Source organism: Sapajus apella, unplaced genomic scaffold (genome assembly GCF_009761245.1).
Source record: "Sapajus apella isolate SASKATOON/1434 unplaced genomic scaffold, GSC_monkey_1.0 scaffold33, whole genome shotgun sequence".
NCBI lineage: Eukaryota > Metazoa > Chordata > Mammalia > Primates > Cebidae > Sapajus > Sapajus apella.
The window spans coordinates 9808279-9830999 of record NW_022436973.1 but is presented as its reverse complement, the minus strand read 5'-3'; the positions used below and the strand labels follow the sequence as shown (position 1 = coordinate 9830999).

At 40.7% G+C, this 22721-nt stretch overlaps 1 protein-coding gene across 2 annotated transcripts in view; it reads left to right on the top strand.

Annotated features, from left to right (window-relative positions):
* The window catches only part of CBFA2T2 (CBFA2/RUNX1 partner transcriptional co-repressor 2), a 138705-nt gene that overhangs the window by 18134 nt on the left and 97850 nt on the right, over positions 1-22721 (top strand). The window lies entirely within an intron of this gene.

Genomic DNA, 22721 nt, shown 5'->3' with positions numbered 1-22721 from the left:
TGTTACCCAGGCTGGAGTGCAATGGCGCAATCTCGGCTCACCGCAACCTCCGCCTCCTGGGTTCGGGCAATTCTCCTGCCTCAACCTCCTGAGTAGCTGGGATTACAGGCACGCGCCACCATGCCCAGCTAATGTTTTTGTATTTTTAGTAGAGACGGGGTTTCACCGTGTTGACCAGGATGGTCTCGATCTCTTGACCTCGTGATCCACCCGCCTCGGCCTCCCAAAGTGCTGGGATTACAGGCTTGAGCCACCGCGCCCGGCAGTAGAGTCTTTCTTAATGGCAAGAAATTTCTCTGAAGATTTAAGTATAGGTTAAGTCAATTTAAGAATCTGTGGGGAGAGGAAAACATTTTAAATTACAAAGTATACAACTAGGCAGAAATTCTTATTTCTCATATTCTGTTTATTTAGCATTATCCATTCATTTAGCACATTTACTGATATTGACGCCGTCATGCTTATGTAGCTGTGACAGCTAGGGAGTATGAGATTATTTTGCTAGTGTTATCTTCCTATAACTGTTCTAAATCAAGTAGTTGGAAGTGGTTAATGACAACCAAATTTGTAATCCAGGATTGTTACACTTTAATAACAATTCTTTTTAAATTTCTTCCTGACATTTAACTTCATATAATAAGTCTTCAACTTTATTATTGTAACTTCAAATTGTTGTAAATGTGTTTTGGGGATAAAAGGCATGTTTTCACATCCTATAGTTTAAAATGACATTGGTTTTAGTCTGGGTGATAAGATGGAAATGCTGACTTGGGCTTGCCTGATCTACAGCTAGCATTGTTCTGATAAACTGCATTGAGTGGATGTATGGAACCAGGTGTTTTACTTTAACTGCAGCTGTACCATCTATGGGAACAGGTGGACAGATTCTGTGTCATCAGGAAAACACAGCTGGTGAGACTAAGGAGAGGAGCTAATTGATTGCTTTTCTAGTTCTCTCCAGTCATATATACCTAAGCATAGCCATTTACCTTGGCACAGGTGTTGCCTTTGGTCTGGATAAAAACAGCAAAACTAAACAAAAAAAGATGTAAATTTGGCTTCTTGTGTGTATGTGTTTTCTTGGTTGGCATTGAGAAGGATAATTAAGGGTTTTTTAATTTATTTTGTTTTGAGTTCCTTGAGGATAGTTCCAGCTCATTAACTTCTCTGAGAGAGTTCCTTGCAAGGCTACTTATAAATGGTAGTGTGTGTGTATATATATATAGTTTATGGCAGGCACTTCTCTCTGCAGATCTGGGAAGTAAGCAAAAAAAGCCTTTAATTAGGCAACATAGAGCAAAATAAAGGTCACAGGTTCCATGCACTGAAGAATGGAATGAAAATAGAGACTCCAGAGTCTTAGACTCTTGGAAAGAAGACTAGAGTGCATTCATGACCCTCATTTATCTTTAAGTACTTCACAGGTGAGAAAACCAAGAGCTAGAGAAAATAAGTTATTTCCTCAGTTCCAGGGCCTGGTTCCTGGGAGAATTGGGTTAAAATTCAAAATAATCTCCTCAGAAATTCTTTTAGAAACAAGTAGTGAAAACCAGTGGATCAAATTCAGTGATAGTTAACAGAGAAACAGCAGCATAGATAAGTAGGCTAACTTAATATAGGGAGCAACCACTAGTGTACATGATCTCAGCTCAACTGGTATTACAAAGTAAAAATGAACCTGAGCCAAGGCACAGTGGCTCATGCCTGTACTCTCAGCACTTTGGGAGGCCAAGGCGGGAGGATTGTTTGAGGCCAGGAATTTGATAACATCCTGGTCAACAAAGCGAGACCCTGTTTGTTAAAAAAAATTTTTTTAATAAAAATTTCGCCGAGCTTTCTGACATGTGCCCATAGTCCCAACCTACTTGGGAGGCTGAGGTGGGAGGATAATTTGAGCCCAGAAGTTCAAGGCTGCAGTGAGCCATGACTGCACCACTGTACTCCAGCCTAGGCAACTGAGTGAGACCCTGTCTCACAGAACTAATATATAAGTAAATAGGTAAAACAGAACCTATATTACAGTGTTATTTCAGAAACAGAATACCATTGGAATGCATGAAGAGAGCTAGTAGTTTTGCCTATCATACTTAAGGTTAAACTTAGGAGTTATGTAAAAGGGCAGGTTTTGAGAGGATTTAAAAGATTCCTAAAAAAAAAAAAAAATCCAATGGAAAGGTTCAAAAAACTGTCTGATGAAGAAGAGAAAACACAGAGATTTGATAAGCCTTTAAGTATTGTTTTGTAGAAGTTGGCTAGTTGTATACTTCTCCCTTTAGAACTAGGCAGGAAGGGGCAATTTTACCTTAGCCATGGGGAATATAGATACACATTGTAGATTTTGTGTATGAGCAGCAGCAGTGCCACCTGGGAGCTTGTTAAAAATGCAGAATCTGGGCTCTGGCCCAGACCTACTGAATTTGCATTTTAGTAAGATTTCCTAGGTGATTCATATGAACATTAAAATTTGAGATCTATTGGGGTAAACCCTGGACTTTATTTTTTAGTTTTTGAGACGGAGTCTTGCTCTGTTGCCCAGGCTGGAGTGCAGTGGTGCGATCTTAGCTCACTGCAACCTCTGCCTCCCAGGTTCAAGTGATTCACCTGCCTCAGCCTTCCATATATATTTGCAGCTTTCTTAAATTATGATTTAATTATAAAGTCTATCTTAAGTAATAATTAAGATCACTCTTATTTTTCAAAAGCAGTTTTTAAAATGGGGTTCTTATCTGGGTGAGAGAGGTTTTACTCAATAGGGATCACAATCCAGTGAGCAGGAAGCCAGTAAGCAAACAAATGTGTACTAAAACCCCAGGTGGGGATACTTTGAAGAAAACTAAAACAAGCTAAGATTGGAGAGTCTTTCAGTTTAAGAGCTAATTTATTCCCTATGTGTTGTGTGTGTGTGTTTTAATACTTGTCATAGGTAGGTTTTAGAGCAGACTTCGGGTTTTTTTTCTTTTTTCTGTTTTTGGACTTCAATTTTCAGGACAAAAATATGTACAGGTTTTACGATTATTATTAAAAGAATTTTCTGTAACTCAGTGCCAGGTACATAGTTGAAATTTAACTAGGAATGTTTCCTAATAATCTTAAGTAAGATCTTTTTTTTTTTTTTTGAGACGGTGTTTCTCTCGTGTTACCCACGCTGGAGTGCAATGGCGCGATCTCGGCCCACCGCAACCTCCGCGTCCTGGGTTCAGGCAATTCTCCTGCCTCAGCCTCCTGAGTAGCTGGGATTACAGGCACGCACCACCATGCCCAGCTAATTTTTTGTATTTTTAGTAGAGACAGGGTTTCACCATGTTGACCAGGATGGTCTCGATCTCTTGACCTCGTGATCCACCCACCTCGGCCTCCCAAAGTGCTGGGATTACAGGCTTGAGCCACCGCGCCCGGCAGGATCTTAAGAAAATCAGTATTGATTGTTACCGGTCACAGGTCTCGTGGGCTGAGATTTCTGGCTAGGCAGGAAGAAAGATGTGAAACTTAAAGTTCATTCTTTTGTTCTCTTTTTCATATTATTATGATTTTTGGATTCTGTGGATTCCAGTATCTGAAAGTTTGAAGAGAGAAGTGGTTTCTACACTTGGTTGCATACCAGATGGGTATGGTTTTGGAATAATGAAGGGGCTTTCAGACTGTGGGTTCTTGAGTGATTTATAACATTTCTCCCCTTTGTAGTTGTTTTTCTTGGAACTTGCCTAGATGTATACCATAAACTGGCAAACATTCTCATTTTCAAATAAAATAATTTTGTTGCAATTTATTTTTAGGGCTTTTGTTTTTTTAAATCCAGATGTTCACTTACATGCATAAGAAGAAAAACCAGTATCAATCTTAATAGGAGAGAGGTATACATGTAGAGGGGAGTTAACGTTATGCTTGCTATGCTAGAAATGAACTGGTTGAGTCACACTCAGGTAATAGTATGGTAAGGTACATATTTTGGTAAATTGGAAAAGAAAGTAAATGTGTATATGTATTACTGTCATATATGTCAGAAAATGTGACAAATAGCTTTTTTTTTTTGGGATACGGAGTCTCACTCTGTCACCCAGGCTGGAGTACAGTGGTGCTGTCTCGGCTCACTGCAACCCCCGCCTGCTGGGTTCAAGCAATTCTCCTGCCTCAGCCTCCCAGGTAGCTGGGATTACAGGTGTGCATCACCACGCCTGGCTAATTTTTATATTTTTTAGTAGAGAAGGAATTTCACCATGTTGTCCAGGCTGGTCTTGAACTCCAGACTTCAAGTGATCCACCTGTCTTGGCCTCTCAAAGTGTTGGGATTACAGAATGCTTTTTTTGCTTTGTTGAGATATAATTCACATACCCTACTTCTTTAAGGTATACAATTTAATAGTTTTTAGTATGTTGACAAGGTTTTATAACCATCACCACACACAATACCAGAATATTTATATCGCTCTGAAAAGAAACCCTATACCCATTAACAGTTGCTGCCTATTTTCCCTCTTCCAAGTCCCTAATCTACTTTTTAATTTTTCCCTTGAGATGGAGTCTTACTTTGTCACCCAGACTGGAACACAGTGATAACAGTCATAGCTCATTGCAGCCTCGACTACCTGGGCTCAAGCAATTCTCCCACCACAACCTCCCAAGTAGTTGGGACAACAGCACATGCCACCATGCCTGTGGCCAGTTTTTAAAATAATTTGTAGAGATGAAGTCTCACTTTGTTGCCCAGACTGGGCTCGAGCCCCTGGGCTCAAGCGATCCTCCTGCCTTGGCCTCCCAAAGTCTTGGGATTGCAGGTGTGAGCCACTGCACCCAGCCCCGTAATCTACTTTCTGTCTATGGGTTTGCCTTTGTGTTTTTTATTGTTGATTTTTATTGGTGATTGGCCTCCAACTGTAATACTGAAGTGCTGTCTTCATTTCCAAGAGCTGGAAAGCTGTTCTGTATTTTTTTTTTTTTGAGACAGAGTTTCACTCATGTTACCCAGGCTGGAGTGCAATGGAGTGATCTCAGCTCACCGCAACCTCCGCCTCCTGGGTTCAGGCAATTCTCCTGCCTCAGCCTCCTGAGTAGCTGGGATTACAGGCACGTGCCACCATGCCCAGCTAATTTTTTGTATTTTTGGTAGAGATGGGGTTTCACCATGTTGACCAGGATGGTCTCGATCTCTTGACCTCGTGATCCACCCACCTCGGCCTCCCAAAGTGCTGGGATTACAGGCTTGAGCCACTGCGCCCAGCAGCTGTTCTGTATTTTAAAGGAAAATACATTAAATAAGTTTTGTTCAGGCTGTTTGACATGTTAATGAATCAGCTTATTTATTTATTTATTTATTTATTTAGATAGACAGACAGACAGACAGACAGACAGAGAGACAGACTTTCGCTTTTGTTGCCCAGGCTGGAAGCACAATGGCATGATCTCGGCTCACTAAAAAGTCCACCTCCTGAGTAGCTGGGATTACAGGCATGCACCACCATGCCCAGCTAATTTTGTATGTTTAGTAGAGGCAGGGTTTCTCCATGTTGGTCACACTGGTCTCGAACTCCCGACCTCAGGTGATCCTCCTACTTAAGTCTCCCAAAGTGTTGGGATTACGGTCATTAGCCACTGTACTGGCCTTAAATATTATTAAATAAGGTGTTACACTATATAATTAATCTGTGTAACCCAAAACTATTGTATCCTTAAGGCTATTGAAATTAAAAATAAATACATAAGATGTCTTTAATCAGAAATACACAGAAGAGAAGGTATGTACCGATCGATTGACAAGAATGTGACTAAAAGCTCACAGGAACCTAACCCTATGTTTTCCTGTGGGAGCAAAGGTTCAGGATTTGCTAATTCAACGTTTGTAGCAATAAAAAGAATCTACTATGCCACCTTTTGTTTATTCATTCATCAGTTGATGGATTTGTGTCCTGTTTTCACTTTTTGGCTATTATAAATAAAGCTGCTATAAACATTTGTTTAGGAGTTTTTATGTGGACACATGTTTTGTTTTCTCTGGGTATATACCTGGGAGTGGAATTGGTTAGGTCAAATGGTAATTCTAAATTTAGCCTTTTGAGTAATGGCTAGACTGTTTTTCATAGTGATCACACCATTTTATATTCTCACCAGTATTGTATATGAGTTCCAGTTTTTTTTTTCTTTTTTTTTTTTTAAAGATGGGGTTTCACCATATTGGTCAGGCTGGTCTTGAATTCCTGACCTCAGGTGATCCGACCACCTCAGCCTCCCAACGTGCTGGGATTACAGGTGTGAGCCACCGCGCCCAGCGAGTTCCAGTTTTTTCACACCCTCTGCCAATCCTTTTTATTCTTTTTGAGACAAGGTCTCACTCTGTCACCCAGGCTGGAATGCAGGAGGGATCTCAGCTCACTGCAGGTTTTACCTCCTGGGCTCAAGTGATCTTCCCACCTCAGCTTCCTGAGTAGCTGGGACTACAGGTGCATACCACGACACCCAGCTAATGCTTCTGGTTTTTAGTAGAGGCTGGTCTCGAACTCCTCAGCTCAAGAGATCCACCTACCTCAGCTTCCCAAAGGGCTGACATAGCCCTGCCAGCTCTGTCTTTCGATTATTGCCATCTAGTAAGTGTGAAGTGGTATCTTCTGGTGGTTTTGATTTGTATTTGCCTAATGGCTAATGATGTTGAACATCTTTCAATGTGCTTATTGGCCATTTGTGTATCTTTGGAGAAATGTCTATTCAAATCATTTGCCATGGAGATAGCTTTTAAAGACAACAAAACATCAGTGTGATGAGTACATTTATTTTATGGCAAAACTAAAAGTTTGTCAAAGACCCAAATTCAGTATGATAATTTATTTATTTGGTTTTTTTTTTTTTTTTGCATATGAAGTCTCGCTTTGTGATCCAGGCTGGAGTGCAGTGGCACGATCTCTGCTCACTGTAACCTCTGCCTCCCGGGTTCAAGCAATTCTCCTGTCTCAGTTCCCTGAGTAGCTGGGATTACAGACATGCACAACTATGCCAGGTAATTTTTGTTTTTTTGTGTTTTTTCTTTTTTTTTTTTCTTTTTCTTTTTCTTTTTTTTTTTTTTTGAGACGGAGTCTTGCTCTGTCACCAGGCTGGAGTGCAGTGGCATGATCTCAGCTCACTGCAGCCTCCACTTCCTGGGTTAAAGTGATTCTCCTTCCTCAGCCTCCCAGGTAGTTGGGACTACAGGTACGCACCACCACGCCTGGCTAATTTTTGTATTTTTAGTAGAGACAGGGTTTCACCATGTTGGCCAGGATGGTCTTGATCTCTTGACGTCTTGATCTCCACCCACCTTGGCCTCCAAAAGTGGTGGGATTACATGTGTGAGCCACCGCGCCCAGCCTAATTTTTGTATTTTTAGTGAAGACAGGGTTTCACCATGTTGGTGAGGCTGGTCTCAAACTCTTGACCTCAAGTGATCCCACCTGCCTTGGCCTCCCAAAGTGCTAAGATTACAAGCGTGAGCCACCGTGCCTAGCCACATGCCCATTCTTGACCCACTTGTGGGAAGCACTGTAAAAGCACATGAACAAAGTGTGGTGGGTGTTCCATGAAAATAAAGATGGCTTCTAGTTGCAGTAGCAGGGACAAATTGAGAGCAAGGGTTTAAGGGCTAATGGCAGGGTTCAGTACAGTGTTAGTATGCAGTGCTCAGGAAATATTTGTTGAAGGGGAAGAGTATGCTTTTTCAGCCCAAGGTGGAAGAATGAAGGAAACTAACCAGATTGATCTAGAACACAGTTTCAGGTATAGAGGGGATCGTTAACTACAGCTCAGAGTGGGGATAGCACAGGGTGCTTAAAAAATGGCAAGTGGTGTCATTTAGGCTGAAATCTGTCTCACACACTGTTACTGTATATCCTCTTCATCTGTGTGTAGGATTTTGAAATGCGTTTTTGTTGGATTATTGCCCCACTGGAAAAAACAGTTCAGATCTGTTGCAATTTCACATTTGAAACTACTTTCATTCTGGAGTCCTTATCCTTGGACCTTCCTAATAATTTCTGTGGTCACACTGGGCCTGATCTGTTCCTGTGCTAAACGAAAGCACACAATCACAAAACTGTGTAGGCATAAATGAGAGGCATATGGGAGTGTTGTAAAAGGAACTTGAAGAGCCTTAATATGCCTGGGTGGGCAAGCTAAACTAATAGCTCCCAGCAGTTCTTCTGAATCAGACATTGTGGAGCCAAGAGTCTAGCATTTGGAATTCCACTGCCTGTGCAAAGGGTCTGTCTTTTATCCTTCAGACCATTTGTTAACTGGCTAATGACCCAGTGGATCTGTTGACAAGAAAGGTGGGAAAGCTGACAAAGATCAAGTTAAAAGGAAAAAGAAAAGTTCAAAGGTAGGAAAATAAGAACACGAAGGGTTTAATCGTATCTTCACCTACTCCTTATTTAGTTTTTAACAATTTATTGTGGGGAATTCTGAACATACACAAAGTTAGATGGGATAATGTAGTGACCTCCCATGAACCTATCCCCCCAGTCCCAATAAGCTGTAGTTAATAGACTTAATGAAGGGAAACCAGAACTCTGGCGAAGCTTAGGTTTGGTTTCCAGACCTTGCTAGCCCTTGTCGCCTTTGGCCTTACGCCATCAAACACCTCTTTTCCCTATTTTTAGCACCTTGTGTGTGTAGAATACTGCATTGAGACTTTGTGATGAGTATGGCAGTACTTAACTCCTAATAGATTAAGGAAATAAATGTTACTGTTCAGCTATGGTTTTGAGAGCAGAAAATTAATTCTGTCAAAGGTGTACAATGAAGAGGGGATTTAGGCATTGTTGAAAAGTTGGCATTTCAGTTTACAGCAGGAAGGTTGGGCAAGGGGTAGGGAATGATCTCAGAGATAGCAGCATAAGCAATCTACTAGCTCTTTTTCACCAGGCTATTTAGAGCTTGACATTTATGTTATATTTATGACAAGGTATATTTTAAGTGTGGTTTTCCTTTTTTGGTTTAAGCAACTGAGACATGTAAGTCAATTTCAGAAATTTTCTGCTAAACTGTGTGTCTCTTTGAATGTTCATTATCAAGATAAATTATACAAGGTGTGTTAGATTCTTTTGAAAAATAACGTTTCAGAGCAACCTAAACCAAGTTGGATTATCTGGTTTAACATTGTGAGAGGATGTATCTTGTCTCCATCTTGTGTTTCACTTGTATTAGTGAAATAAGCCAGGGGAGTATTCTGACTTTGCAGTTTAAAAAGCTAACAGGCCAAGGGGAATGCTTTACAAAATAGTATATTTTGTGTATGGCATGGTGTTACAGATTAATGAGCTATTGTGCTGCCTCGCACCATCATCTGCCTTGTGCTTTCTTCTGCTGTTTCTCAAGGAGTGATTCCTCTTTGTGTTTTAAAACCATGTTTCTCACTGCCTACAGATGATGTCCATTTGGCTTATTTCACTGTCAGCTCATACACAGCTGTTTCAAACTGCATGGAATCCTCAGAGAACTACAATCCCCTTCCTGAACAAACAGCCCTTCTTCCTGCATTTTCTTCTCAAACTTTTATCACATTTCCCCCCTTACATATACTTTTGTTTTATTTTTTCACTTAAAAAAATGAGATTTAATTGACTTGCAATAAACTACACGTATGTAAAGTGTACAGTTTGCCCAGTTTTGGCAGGTATACCTGTGAAATGATCAGTACAACCAAGATAGTCAACGCATCATTCACTCCATAAAGTATCCTTATGCCCCTTGGCAATCTCTCCCTTCCATGCTCCCCCTTTGCTGTCTCTAAGCAAACACTGATCTGCTTTCAGCAACTATAAATCAGTGTACATTTTATAGAATTTTACATATATATATATATATATTTCATGTAAATGAAATAATACAGCATACACTCCTTTCCTTCCATCCTTTCTTCCTTTTTTGGTCTGATTTCTTTCATCCAGCATAATTATTTTAAGATGTATGTATCAGTAGTTTATTCCATTTTATTGTTGAGTAGCATTCTATTGTATGGATATGTCACATTTGTTTATTTGCCTGTGGATAGGTGTTTGAGTTGTTTCCAGTCTTCCTTGACATAGACATATGCTTGCTTTTGTCTTTTCTTTTTTTTTTTGAGACGGAGTTTCGCTGTTGTTGCCCAGACTGGAGTGCAATGGCACGATCTCAGCTCACCGCAACCTCTGCCTCCCAAGGTGCTGGGATTATAGATGTGAGCCACCGCGGCCCGGCCTGTCTTTCCTTTTTTAAAAAAAATAGAGATGGGGGCCAGGTGCGGTGGCTCACGCCTATAATCCCAGCATTTTGAGAGGCCAAGGCAGGCGGGTCACCTGCATGTCAGGAGTTCAAGACCAGCCTGTCCAACATGGTGAAACCCCGTCTCTACTAAAAATACAAAAATTAGCCGGATGTGGTAGTACGTGCCTGTAATCCCAGCTACTTGTGAGGTTGAGGCTGGAGGATCGCTTGAACCCTGGAGGCAGAGGTTGCATCGAGCCAAGGTTGCACTGAACCGAGATCATGTCACTGCTCTCCAGCCTGGGCAACAGAGTGAGACTTCTTCTCAACAATAACAACAACAACACATAGAGATGGAGTCTGAGCCCAGGCTGGTCTTGAACTCTGAGCTCCTGGGCTTGGGTGATCCTCCCGCCTTGGCCTTCCAAAGTGTTGGGATTACAGGTGTAAACCACTGCACCCAGCCTCTTTTTTCTTTATAAATATGTAGGCATGGTGTGGTTGCATCATATGTTTTAACTATTGCCAAACTTTTTCTAAAATATTTTCAAGTATTTATCTATACATCTTCTTTGGCAAAATGTCTATTTAAATCTTTTTTTTTTTTTGAGATGGAGTTTCGCTCTTGTTACCCAGGCTGGAGTGCAATGGCGCGATCTCGGCTCACCGCAACCTCTGCCTCCTGGGTTAAGGCAATTCTCCTGCCTCAGCCTCCTGAGTAGCTGGGATTACAGGCACGCGCCACCATGCCCAGCTGATTTTTTGTATTTTTGGTAGAGACGGGGTTTCACCACGTTGACCAGGATGGTCTCGATCTCTTGACCTCGTGATCCACCCGCCTCGGCCTCCCAAAGTGCTGGGATTACAGGCGTGAGCCACCGCGCCCGGTTTAAATCTTTTACCCATTAAAAAAATTAAATTAGATTATTTTCTTGCTGTTGAGGTTTTTTTTTTTCTTTTTGAGACAGAGTCTTACTCTTGCCCAGGCTAGAGTATGTTGCGCAATCCCAGCTCACTGCAACCTCCACCTGCTGGGTCCAAGTGATTTTCAGCTTCCTGAGTAGCTAGGACTACAGGCATGTGCCACCACACCCGGCTAATTTTTGTATTTTTAGTAGAGACGGGGTTTCACCATGTTAGACAGGCTGGTCTTGAATTCTTGGCCTCAAGCGATCACTTTGGCCTCCCAAAATGCTGAGATTATAGGCATGAGCCACCTCCGCAGCCCGTTGAGGTTTTTTTTTTAATTAGGTATATGCTTTGCAAATATATTATCTTAGTGTATTAGTTGTCTATTTTCTTAACAGTGTCTTTCAAAGAATAGAGTTAACAAGATTTTTTTGAAGTACAGTTTATCAATTTTTTCTTTTATGGACTGTGCTATGCTTTTGTTGTATCTAAGGAATCTTTGCCTAACCCGAGTTCACAAAGATTTACTTTTATGCTTTTTTCTGGAATTTCTTTTTTTTTTTTTTTTTGAGACAAGGTCTTGCTATGTCGCCCAGGCTGGAGTGCAGTGGCTATTCACAGGTGCGATCCCACTACTGATCAGCACGGGAATTTTGACCTGCTCCGTTTTCAACCTAGGCCGGTTCACCCTTCCTTAGGCAACCTGTTGGTCCCCCGCCCTGGGAGGTCTCCATATTGATGCTGAACTTAGTTCAGACACCCAATAGGCATAGTGTGCTACAGCCCAGAACTCCTGGGCCTTCCAAGTAGCTGGGACTACAGGCATGCACCACCTCGCCTGGCTTTTCTGGAATTTCTATAGTTTTTAGCTTTACATGTAGATCTAATATTTTAATACATGGTATAAGATATTAAGGATCAAAGTTCATTTTTTTACGTGTGAATATCCAGCTGTTTTAGTACCAGTTGTTGAAAGGACTGTCCTTTCTCTACTGGATTGCCCTTGTACCTTTGTCAAAAATCAGTTGCTTGTGTATCTGTGGGTCTGTTTCTGGACTTTGTTTCATTGATATGTTCACCTTGTCTTTATGCCTATACCACACTGTTTTACTGTAACTTGAAACGAGGTAGTGTTAGTCCTCCAACTGTATTCATTTTCTGTTATTTTGGGTAATCTAGGTTCTTTGCATTTCCAAATAGATTATAGAATTAGCTTCTCAGTTTTTCTTTTTTCTTATTTTTTTTTTGAGATGGAGTCTCGTTCTATCACCCAGGCTGGAGTGCAGTGGTGCAATCTTGGCTCACTGCAACCTCTGCCTCCCAGGTTCAAGCAATTCTCCTGCCTCAGCTTCCTGAGTAGCTGGGATTACAGGTGTGCATCACCACCCCCGTCTAATTTTTGTATTTTTTTAAGTAGAGACAGGGTTTTACCATGTTGGTCAGGCTGATTTTGAACTCCTGACATGGTGATCTGCCTGCCTCAGCCTCTCAAAGTGCTGGGATTACAGGCGTGAGCCACTGCGCCGGGCCTCAGTTTCTTAAAGAAAAAAGTAGCATGTTGGGATTTTTATTGGGACTACATTGAATCTGTTTGGGGGAAGAGCTGCCATCTTAACAGTTTATTTAGGAAAGATGCAAATTAACAAATTAATTTAGTGAATTTATTTATTTATTTGAGACGGAGTTTTGCTTTTTTTGTCCAGGCTGGAGTGCAGTGGCATGATCTCAGCTCGCCACAATCTCTGCCTGCTGGGTTCAAGTGATTCTCCTGCCCCAGCCTCCTGAGTAGCTGGGATTACAGGTACCCACCACCACGTCCAGCTAATTTTTTTTGTATTTTTAGTACAGATGGGGTTTCTCCCTGTTGGTCAGGCTGGTCTCAACTCCCAACCTCAGGTCATCCAACCGCCTCAGCTTCCCAAAGTGCTGGGAATACAAGCGTGAGCCACCATGCCTGGCTGTGGTTTTAATTAATTTTTCTCAGTAGTATTTTTGTGTTTTTCCTGTACAGGTTTTATGTCTTTTGTCAAATTTATCTCTTAATATTTCACAGTTTTTGATACTGTTTCAAAATTGAAATATTTGGTCTTTGCTACTATATAAACATGCAGTTGATTTTTGTATTTTGATCTTGTATCCTGCAGTTTGGCTAAATTCACTCATTTTAATAGCTTTTTGGAGAGATTCCATTGGATTTTCTTTCTTTCTTTTCTTTTTTTTTTTTTTTTTGAGACAGTCTTGCTCTGTCACCCAGGCTGGAGTGCAATGGCACAATATAGGCTCACTGCAAACTCCACCTCCTGGGTTCAAGCGAGTCTCCTGCCTCAGCCTCCCGAGTAGCTGGGATTACAAGTGCCTGCCCCCAGGCCCGGTTGATTTTGTATTTTTACTAGAGACGTTGCTTCACCATATTGCCCAGGCTAGTCTTGAACTCCTGACCTCAGGTGATCTACCCACCTTGGCCTCCCAGAGTGCTGGGATTACATGTGTGAACCTGGCCCGGCCTCCATTGGATTTTTTACACATTATTTGCAAATAAGGACAATTATACTTCTTTCCAATTATTACTTATTTTACATATTTAATTATCAGTATTTTCTGTGTTGTCACTGCTTCAGAGATTCTGTCCTTTTCAATTTTCTTTTGTTATCTTCTTGATCTTAGAGGTTATCATTGTTTTTTGTTTTGTTTTGTTTTTCGATTAGTTGATGGCTTTCTATGAGGTATTCTTCTCTTCGTCTATGCTGTGTTCAGCAAACACTGTCTTCATTTTGTTCATGGCTATATCATAATTCCCAGGTACCAGTTACATGAAGTTTCAACTTATTTATTCCTGTACATCCTGTTAATAAATGGCATTTCTGTTCACCAGTGCAACTTACTCTAGCCTAGGTCCACTTAAAATAATAGTTGGGGAGGCTCCTGTCTTGCTTTCTCTGCCATCGTGGTGTGTGCTTTATTCCATTTCTTGCCATATCTTCTCACAAGACTTCAGGGTTAATCGATTCCTGGCCAAGAAACAAAAGCAAAATTGTCCCATTCCCCAGTGGATTCGGATGAAAACTAGTAATAAAATCAGGTACAACTCCAAAAGGAGGCATTGGAGCAGAACCAAGTTAGGTCTATAAGAAATTACACATGAGATGGCACACATATTTATGCTGTCTGAAGGTCACGATCGTGTTACCAAATCAAGCCGAAAATGTCACCACTGTCTGGAGAATTTTGAACAGACTTTCCTCTCTGGATCTGTTATGAAGGCGTTGGTTGGCTGGGTTCAGTAATAAATATGTGAGACCTTTCAAAAAAAAAAATAGATGGGGAGAGAGCATCATAGTTGAGGTTGGGAAATTTGGTTTGAATTCCCATTTTGCTGCTTAGTGTCTATATAATCTTGGGCAGGTTTCTTAACTGTTAGGCCTGTTTGCTCATCTGTAGGAAGAGAGTAACGCAAGAAGATCTTTACAATATGTCATGTGAATTGAAAGAGAGAACATAGAAATCATAGCCATGTGCCTGCAACACTGTGGGTAGTCTGTAAATATTTAGTCTGGGAATGAAGAAATGAATGCTTGTTTGCATATCCTATTTCTGTACTGTTGCTTACCCTATTCTCCCATCTCGTTTCAGGCCCTCTGCATCTTCCTCATGTTTCAAGATCAATGAAGCCCATCTTTATTACTCATTTCCTATGATTGTTTACTGTTGATTTGATATCTTACTAAACTTAGGGACTGGGAGTATATCTTTTGAAAATATTTGTATTCCTCAAAATGCCTAGCATAGATGTATCATAGGTCCCTAAAATAATTGGTTGACTGTACAGTTAAATTGGAAGTAGTGCATCAAAATACTTTGTAGGGTGACAGCCAAATAAGGTTTTTTTTTTGGTAGAGGACAGTCTTAGCCTGTCACTTAGGCTGGAGTGCAGTGACATGACCACAGCTTATTGCATCCTCAAACTCTTAGGCTCAAGCAATCCTCCCACCTCAACCTCCTGAGTAGCTGGGACTATACGTGTGTACCACCATGCCCGGATAATTATTTTATTTTTATTTATTGTAGAGATGCAGTCTTGCTATGTTGCCCAGGCTGGTTTCCCAAAGGTCTCCCCAAGTAAGTGCTGGAATTATTGGTGTGATCCACCGTATAATTGTCTGGCATGTTTGTATTTTGGTCAGATTTAGGTTTTAGGGATGAAATAAGTTGAATTTTATATGCTACAACAGAAGTGGCAGAAATAATTTTGTCTGATTAAAGGTACCTTTAAGAGAATAGCAATTAACTTTTTAATTTTAATTTTGGCCATCAAACAGGGAGGGTCACTCATGCAACAGAATGGGAGTTTGGTAACTAAACCATTTCTTAAATGTTTTTTAAAAATCACATTGTTTCAGCTGTGGTAGAACATTCAATATTCCCTTAAGGGTTGCATGTGTAGTCATATGTCTTTTAACAGCAGGAATACGTTCTGAGAAATGCATCATTAGGTGATTACTAACATTATAGCGTGTACTTACACAAACCTACATAGTATAGCCTACTACATACCTAGGATATATGTAAAGCTATAATATTAGTTAACAGCATACTACTGTACTGAATACTGTAGGCAGTTGTAACAATGGTGTTTATATATCTAAACATAGAAACGGTACAGTGAAAATACAGTAATAGAATTTTTTTTTTTTTGAGACGGAGTTTCACTCATGTTACCCAGGCTGGAGTGCAATGGCGCAATCTCGGCTCACCGCAACTTCCGCCTCCTGGGTTCAGGCAATTCTCCTGCCTGAACCTCCTGAGTAGCTGGGATTACAGGCACGTGCCACCATGCCCAGCTAATTTTTTGTATTTTTGGTAGAGACGGGGTTTTACCATGTTGACCAGGATGGTCTTGATCTCTTGACCTCGTGATCCACCCGCCTCGGCCTCCCAAAGTGCTGGGATTACAGGCTTGCGCCACCCCCCCCGGCCTCTTTTTTTTTTTTTTTTTTTTGAGACGGAGTCTTGTTCTTGTTGTCCAGGCTGGAGTGCAATGGCATGATCTCGGCTCACCACAACCTCTGCCTCCCGGGTTTAAGTGTTCTCCTGCCCCAGTCTCTCAAGTAGCTGGGATTACAGGCAAGTACCACCATGCCCGGCTAATTTTTGTATTTTCAGTAGAGATGGGGTTTTTCCATGTTGGTCAGGCTGGTCTCTAACTCCCAATTTCATGTGATCCGCCCACCTCCCCCTCCCAAAGTGCTGGAATTACAGATGTGAGCCACTGCGCCTGGCCAGTAATAAGAGTCTTAGGATACCACCTTTATTGACTGAAATGTAAACTAAAAATGATCAATCTGATTAGTATCCAGTACAGCCCTCATAACCTGCTTTTTCAAAAACAGCTTAAGGCTTTTCAGATTTCATTAAAAAGTTATATGGTAACATCATGCTGACTAGAGAATGATTTATTGGGCTAGTTAACGTCTTTTTTTTTTTTTTTTTTTTTGGAGTTTCACTCTTTTTGCCCAGGTTGTAGTGCAATGGTGCGCGCGATCTTGGCTCACTGAAACCTCCACCTCCCAGGTTCAAGCGATTCTTTTGCCTCAGCCTCCTGAGTAGCTGGGATTTCAGGTGCACACCACCACGCCCCGCTAATTCTTACATTTTTCATAGACACGGGGTTTCGCCATGTTGGCCAGGCTAGTCTCGAATTCCTGACCTCAGGTGATCTGCCGGCCTCGGCCTCCCAGGAAGTGTTGGATTACAGGCATGAGCCACTGCACCCGGCCTAACATTTTGAAGTAAAGGGAATGGAAACCTGAAAATGATGCAAGGGCACTTTTATTCATTCTGTTAAAAAGCCATAATAGAAGCCGTAGTAATCATTCTAAGCTGTTGGACCTTTCCTTAGTATTTTGTGTATAAAGTATGTTAGTAAATCTGATATCTAGGGTAGTTGTTGAAAACCTAACTGGCATATAGCCTATAACTCCTGAATCACCATTCTCATTGTATTCTGGAGTTGTGCTCTACAGTGGTGCTATTCATATAGATTATGATGTGAAAGGTAACCCTAGAGTTGTGCAAGTAGAAGGTATTTGCTTAATGCTTTTGGCTCTAATAAGTTAATAAAGTAATTTGAACATTACTGGAGAGGTAACATTTAAGATATACTGTGGGACTCTAGAAAGTAATTTGCAGGCAGCCAGAAAATCTGGGTTCTGGAACCAGTCAACTGGCACCTCACTTTCCCCTTGGTACCGGGGAAACTTTGATAAGATGTTTCTTCTATTGCCAATATTTTGCGTTTGGGTGATGGATTGAAGTCAAGGACTAGATCTAGCGTTGAGCGTAGTGAAAGGTGGTTGTCATGTAGTCCAGAGGTCAAGGGTCAAGTGATTAGAAGTAGTTTGTTCATAGGTCAAGTGATTAGAAGCAGGTTAAACCAAAGTTAGACTCATGATTTTAGCAAAGAATGTGAATGGAAATCCGTATACCCGCCCGTCTCCATTGGTTGGAGACTAGCCGATCATCTTTCTTAAATATAAGAAATATTCGAGACCAGCCTGACCAACATGGAGAAACCCTGTCTCTACTAAAAATAGAAAATTAGCCAGGCATGGTGGCACATGCCTGTAATTCCAGGTACTTGGTAGGCTGAGGTAGGAGAATTGCTTGAACCCAGGAGGCGGCGGAGGTTGGGGTGAGCCAAGATCACACCATTGCACTCCAGAGTGGGCAACAAAGGCAAAACTCCCTCTCAAAAAAAAAAAAAAATTGTATGTGGGTGTATGGAAGGGATTTGAAATTGAGAAGTCACATAACTGAGTAAGGAAAGAGAAGCAGGGCTCTATTCTTCCATTATGTCTAGGCCTTCCTAGTGCTTAAGATGAGTTCTTGTTCCTGCGCTGTTGCTCAGGCAGTGGCTTGCTTGTGGTAGACAGTTATGACCTATATATTTTAGCTTAGGCTGATGCCTTACCACAGTTATGTTCCTGTTTTTTTTTTTTTTTTTTTCCTAAGTTCTTTTATTTCTGTCAGTTACAGGTGCATTTTCCCAAACTCAAAACTCTCCTGACTTTTCCATGACGCCTTTATTGTTCTTTGCCTAGCTAGAAGAGACTTTTTCTATAATTTTTGGTACTCTTTATTATATCTTGTGCTATGTGTACATTGATCCCCTACTATATTACTGAAAGCATAGACTTTGTTTTAGTGCTGCAGTTTTGTTTTTTCTTGTTTTTTAAATTTGAGATAGGGTCTCACTCTGTTGCCCAGGCTAGAGTGCAGTGGCATGATCATAGCTCACTGCAGCCTGTGTCTCCTAGACTCAAGTGATCCTCCCACCTCAGCCTCCCAAAGTGCTGGGAAAATAGGCATAAGCCACCACACCCAGCACTTTTCTCAAATTTTAGTGTATAGAGGAGTCACCTGAAGAACTTATTAAAGTTTGGATTCCTGGACGCCCCCCCCACCCCATTTTCATTACTTGGTTCTGATATAGGCCTGGGAACCTATATTTTAACAAGCTCCTGAGATGAGCTTAAGTATGTGGGCTAGAGGAATGTGTGGTCTACTGTGTCTTCTTTCTGTTGCCTGAGTGATTAAGTCAATGATCATTTAAAACCAATAATCCTTAGTAAGTCTGCTAGAAGAAGCAATCTTAACACCTGTCAAGAACTAGATTTATTTTGTTCCTGGTTACCTAGTTCTCTATAGGTTTTTGTGTTTACATGAACTTTTTGTACCTTCGTTTTAAGATGCCCTTTGGTTTTATTTTTTATTACTATAATTTTTTTTATTAAGCCTCTTCCATTTTAGGATGATTTTAATTTTAAAGCTTCTGAATACTTTCTGAATTATCAATCTATACATATTGTAGATATACACATTTGAGTTTTGTTGATTTTTTTTTTTTTTTTTTTTTGCTTTAAACCTGTATGTCTTATTAAAATAAACTCTACAGGAATTTCTATCTTCAGTCTTTATAGGAACTAACAGAAGAGATCTTTCTTTTCAGTCTTTTTTTGGGGGGTCTGAGGTACAGGGTCTCACTCTGCCATCCAGGCTGGAGTGTGGTGATGCAACCTTGGCTCGCTGCAACCTCGGCTCACTGCAACCTCCTCCTCCCAGTTTCAAGTGATCTTCCCACCTCAACCTCCCAGGTAGCTGGGACTACAGGGGTACGTGGCCACACCTGGCTAATTTTGTTTAGTTTTGGTCGAGACAGGGGTCTTCCCATGTTGCTCAGGCTGGTCTCGAACTCAAGTAGTCTGCCTGCCTCAGCCTCCCAAAGTGGCTGGGATTATAGACCTGAGCCACCATGCCTGCCTATTTCTTACTAATACTTAATTTGTTCTAAGTATTTGTAAGAAGAATTAGTAAGAAAAATTATTATTTTGTTTTTTGAGACAGTCTCGCTCTGTTGCCCAGGCTGGAGTGCAGTGTTGTGATCTCGACTCACTGCAACCTCTTCCTCCCGTGTTCAAACAGTTCTCTTGCCTCAGCCTCCTGAGTAGCTGGGGTTGCAGGCGCCTGCCACCACACATGGCTAATTTTTGTATTTTTAGGAGAGACCAGGTTTTTCCATGTTGGTCAGGCTGGTCTTAACTCCTGACCTTGTGATCTGCTTGCCTTGGCCTCCCAAAGTGCTGGGATCACAGGCGTGAGCCACTGTGCCTGGTGAAAAATTGTTATTTTATAGTGATACATTTTTGTATTAGATATTGTAGGGAAAACCAGAATAAGTATATACTTAAAATTTTTCTGGTACAACGGAGTGCTGAAGACAAACACGTAAAATGGTTATGAGGACACTTAAGGCAGTATGCAACATAGGACCAAATGAATACCCTGCATCAATAAAAGTAGTTATTAGAGTTGAAAGAAGCAGGGGAGGTGAACACGAACTAGAGCACCTGGAAAGCCTCCAAGGAGAAGTCAACAGGAGCTGAACTTGAAGGTGTTTTAGATTTCAGGCAGAGGAAAAGAGCATTTTTAGAGGGAAGAACTACAAAGATTCATTTTACAGTTGAAAAAAATGGAGGCTTAGAAAGGGAAAGTTAGTGTGTGATGAAATCCTAGTCTCCTGACCACTGCTCTGCTTTGTGCAGTATTCGGAGGTTTTTAATTGTTGCCAAGTAGAAGACAGGCAGCTTTATGATAGCCATATTTCAAAGCACTGATTATTTATTTATTTATTTATTTAGAGATGGAGTCTTGCTTTATCTCCCAGGCTAGAGTGCAATCCTGTTCGCTCTGCCTTGAGAATATATCCAGAATCCAAGTAACATCTTACCTTTACTCCTTCCATTCTTGTACAAACCACCAGCGTCTCTGGCCTGGATTTTTGGAGTTGCTTGCTAGTTGTTTTCCCTGTTTCCATTCTTGCCCCACCATCTGTTTTGAACATAGCAGCCAGAGTGATTCAGTTTAGTCAGGTCATGTCAGTTCTCTGCCCAGAACCCTGTTAATGACTTCCATTTTACTGAAAGTGAGACCAAAGTTTTTTCAGTGGCTAGAAGCTATCTGTGATCTGTTTCCGTCTCCCTGCCTGCCACTTAACCTCTCAACTCATATCCTACTGCTTTTCAGCTTTCGCCACACTTAACTTTTTGCAGTTCCTTGAATACTGTAGGCCTAGTCCTGCCTCAGGACCTTTATCTAGACAATTACTTTTTTCATCTGTCCTGCAGCTCATTTCTTCCCTTCTCTGTAAGGCCAACCAGGTACCTTATGTAAAATTATGCCCTGCATGCCCCATCCCACTTTACTAGCTTATTACCTTCTGATACACTATATATGTTACTTATTTTGTTTGTTTGTCTCCCCTTGCTAGTTCCAGAGAAGATGGAATTTTGTCTGGTTTATTATTGATGTATCTCCATTGCCTCAAACATGGTCAGACATCTGGTAGATGCACAATAAATATTTGTTGCATGCATGGATGAATAGAATAGAATAGTAAACAAGGTAGACAAGTAGTCCCGACTCTCACAAAGCTTGCAGTTGGTGGTTTCGTTTCTTCAAATGAAGTTAACCTGTTTTTCACATTTTTTTGTCATGTGTAATTCAAAACCTTTGTGAAATGATACATAGAAACTTTGGAAAGCAATGTTTCTTAAAAAGAATGTGATATTGGGGTGTGTTTTGAATCAAGTGAAAACTGTGAAACAGTAAACAGAAAAGCTGCATGCAAGGAAAGGTGATAGCTTGATCAATTTTTGAAAAATGCCGCTAGATCATTTTGGATCTTAATTCATTCCTGTGGAACACTTAATTACAATATGTTCTATTTCCCTGAAATTAAAAGCAAATTATTTGGCTTGTTAGTGGGTTCCCAAATGAAATGAATTTTAGCTTTCATTAAGGCTTTTTTTTTTTTTTTTTTTTTTCCTCCAGACAGTTTTTCTCTGTTGCCTAGGCCAGAGTAGAGTTGCACGATCTCGGCTCACTGCAACCTCCACCTCCCGGGTTAAAGGTATTCATCTGCCTCAGTCTCCCCAGTTGGGATTACAAGCACATGCCACCATGCCCAGCTAATTTTTTGTATTCTAGTAGAGATGGGGTTTCGCCATGTTGGCCATTCTGGTCTTGAACTCCTGACCTGAGGTGATCCATCCCCTCTCGGACTCCCAAAGTGCTGAGATTACAGGCATGAGCCAATGCACCCAGACTTTATCTTTTTGCAATCTACCATAGAAACACAGAATTTCATTTCCGTTCATTTAAAATTCTGTGATAGAAAATCAAATGTGGAAGATTTTGAACAAATATACAGTGTTGAAGCAAATGTAAATAGTAGATATTACATTGATGCCAACTGAGGAAATATGATTAGACTTAGTCAATAAATAAAGCTGTTAACATAATCTGTCATGTACCAGTTTAAATAATGAAAGCATTACTGTAGGAGGATGTTTTGTTAAATGTCCTACAAGGCCTGTAGCTTTCTGTGGAAGCCTACCATGTGGTAGACAATAATAGTTGATAATAATAATGCTGAATTATCTGCCTCTTGTTTGTTTATCTGAGGGAAGAGGCACTTATTTATCTGCTAATTGGAAGAGGCACTTATTTATCTGCTAATTTATCTGTTAGTAACTGATGTTTCTTTACTTTTTTCTGAAGATTTGCAATTATTTCATAATAGAATTAACTTTTTTGTGATTGTTTTTACGTAAGATATTTAATGAAGCTTATAAGGCCAGGCTTTAGCAGCCACATTCTAAAGACTAAAGACAAAGAAATTTTCAGTTGGTGTAAAGTTTGTTTGTTTGGTGTAAATTTTGAATTTCTTCTTTTTTTTTTTGGTCTGAAAAATTAATTTAGTTCAACATGGCCTATCTGGATATATTTCTTTTCTTTCTTTTTTTGTTTTGGAGATCGTCTCATTCTGTCACCCAGGAGGGAGTGTAGTGGCAGCCAGGATCTTGGCTGACTGCAGCCTTGACCTCGACTCGAGCACTCCTCCCACCTCAGCCTCCCAAGTACTCCGTAGGCATATGCTTCACAGGCACCTGCCACCATGTCTGGCTAATTTTGTAATTTTTTATAGTGAATAAAATTTTTATTTTTTATTTTTTTTTTGAGACGGAGTTTCGCTCTTGTTACCCAGGCTGGAGTGC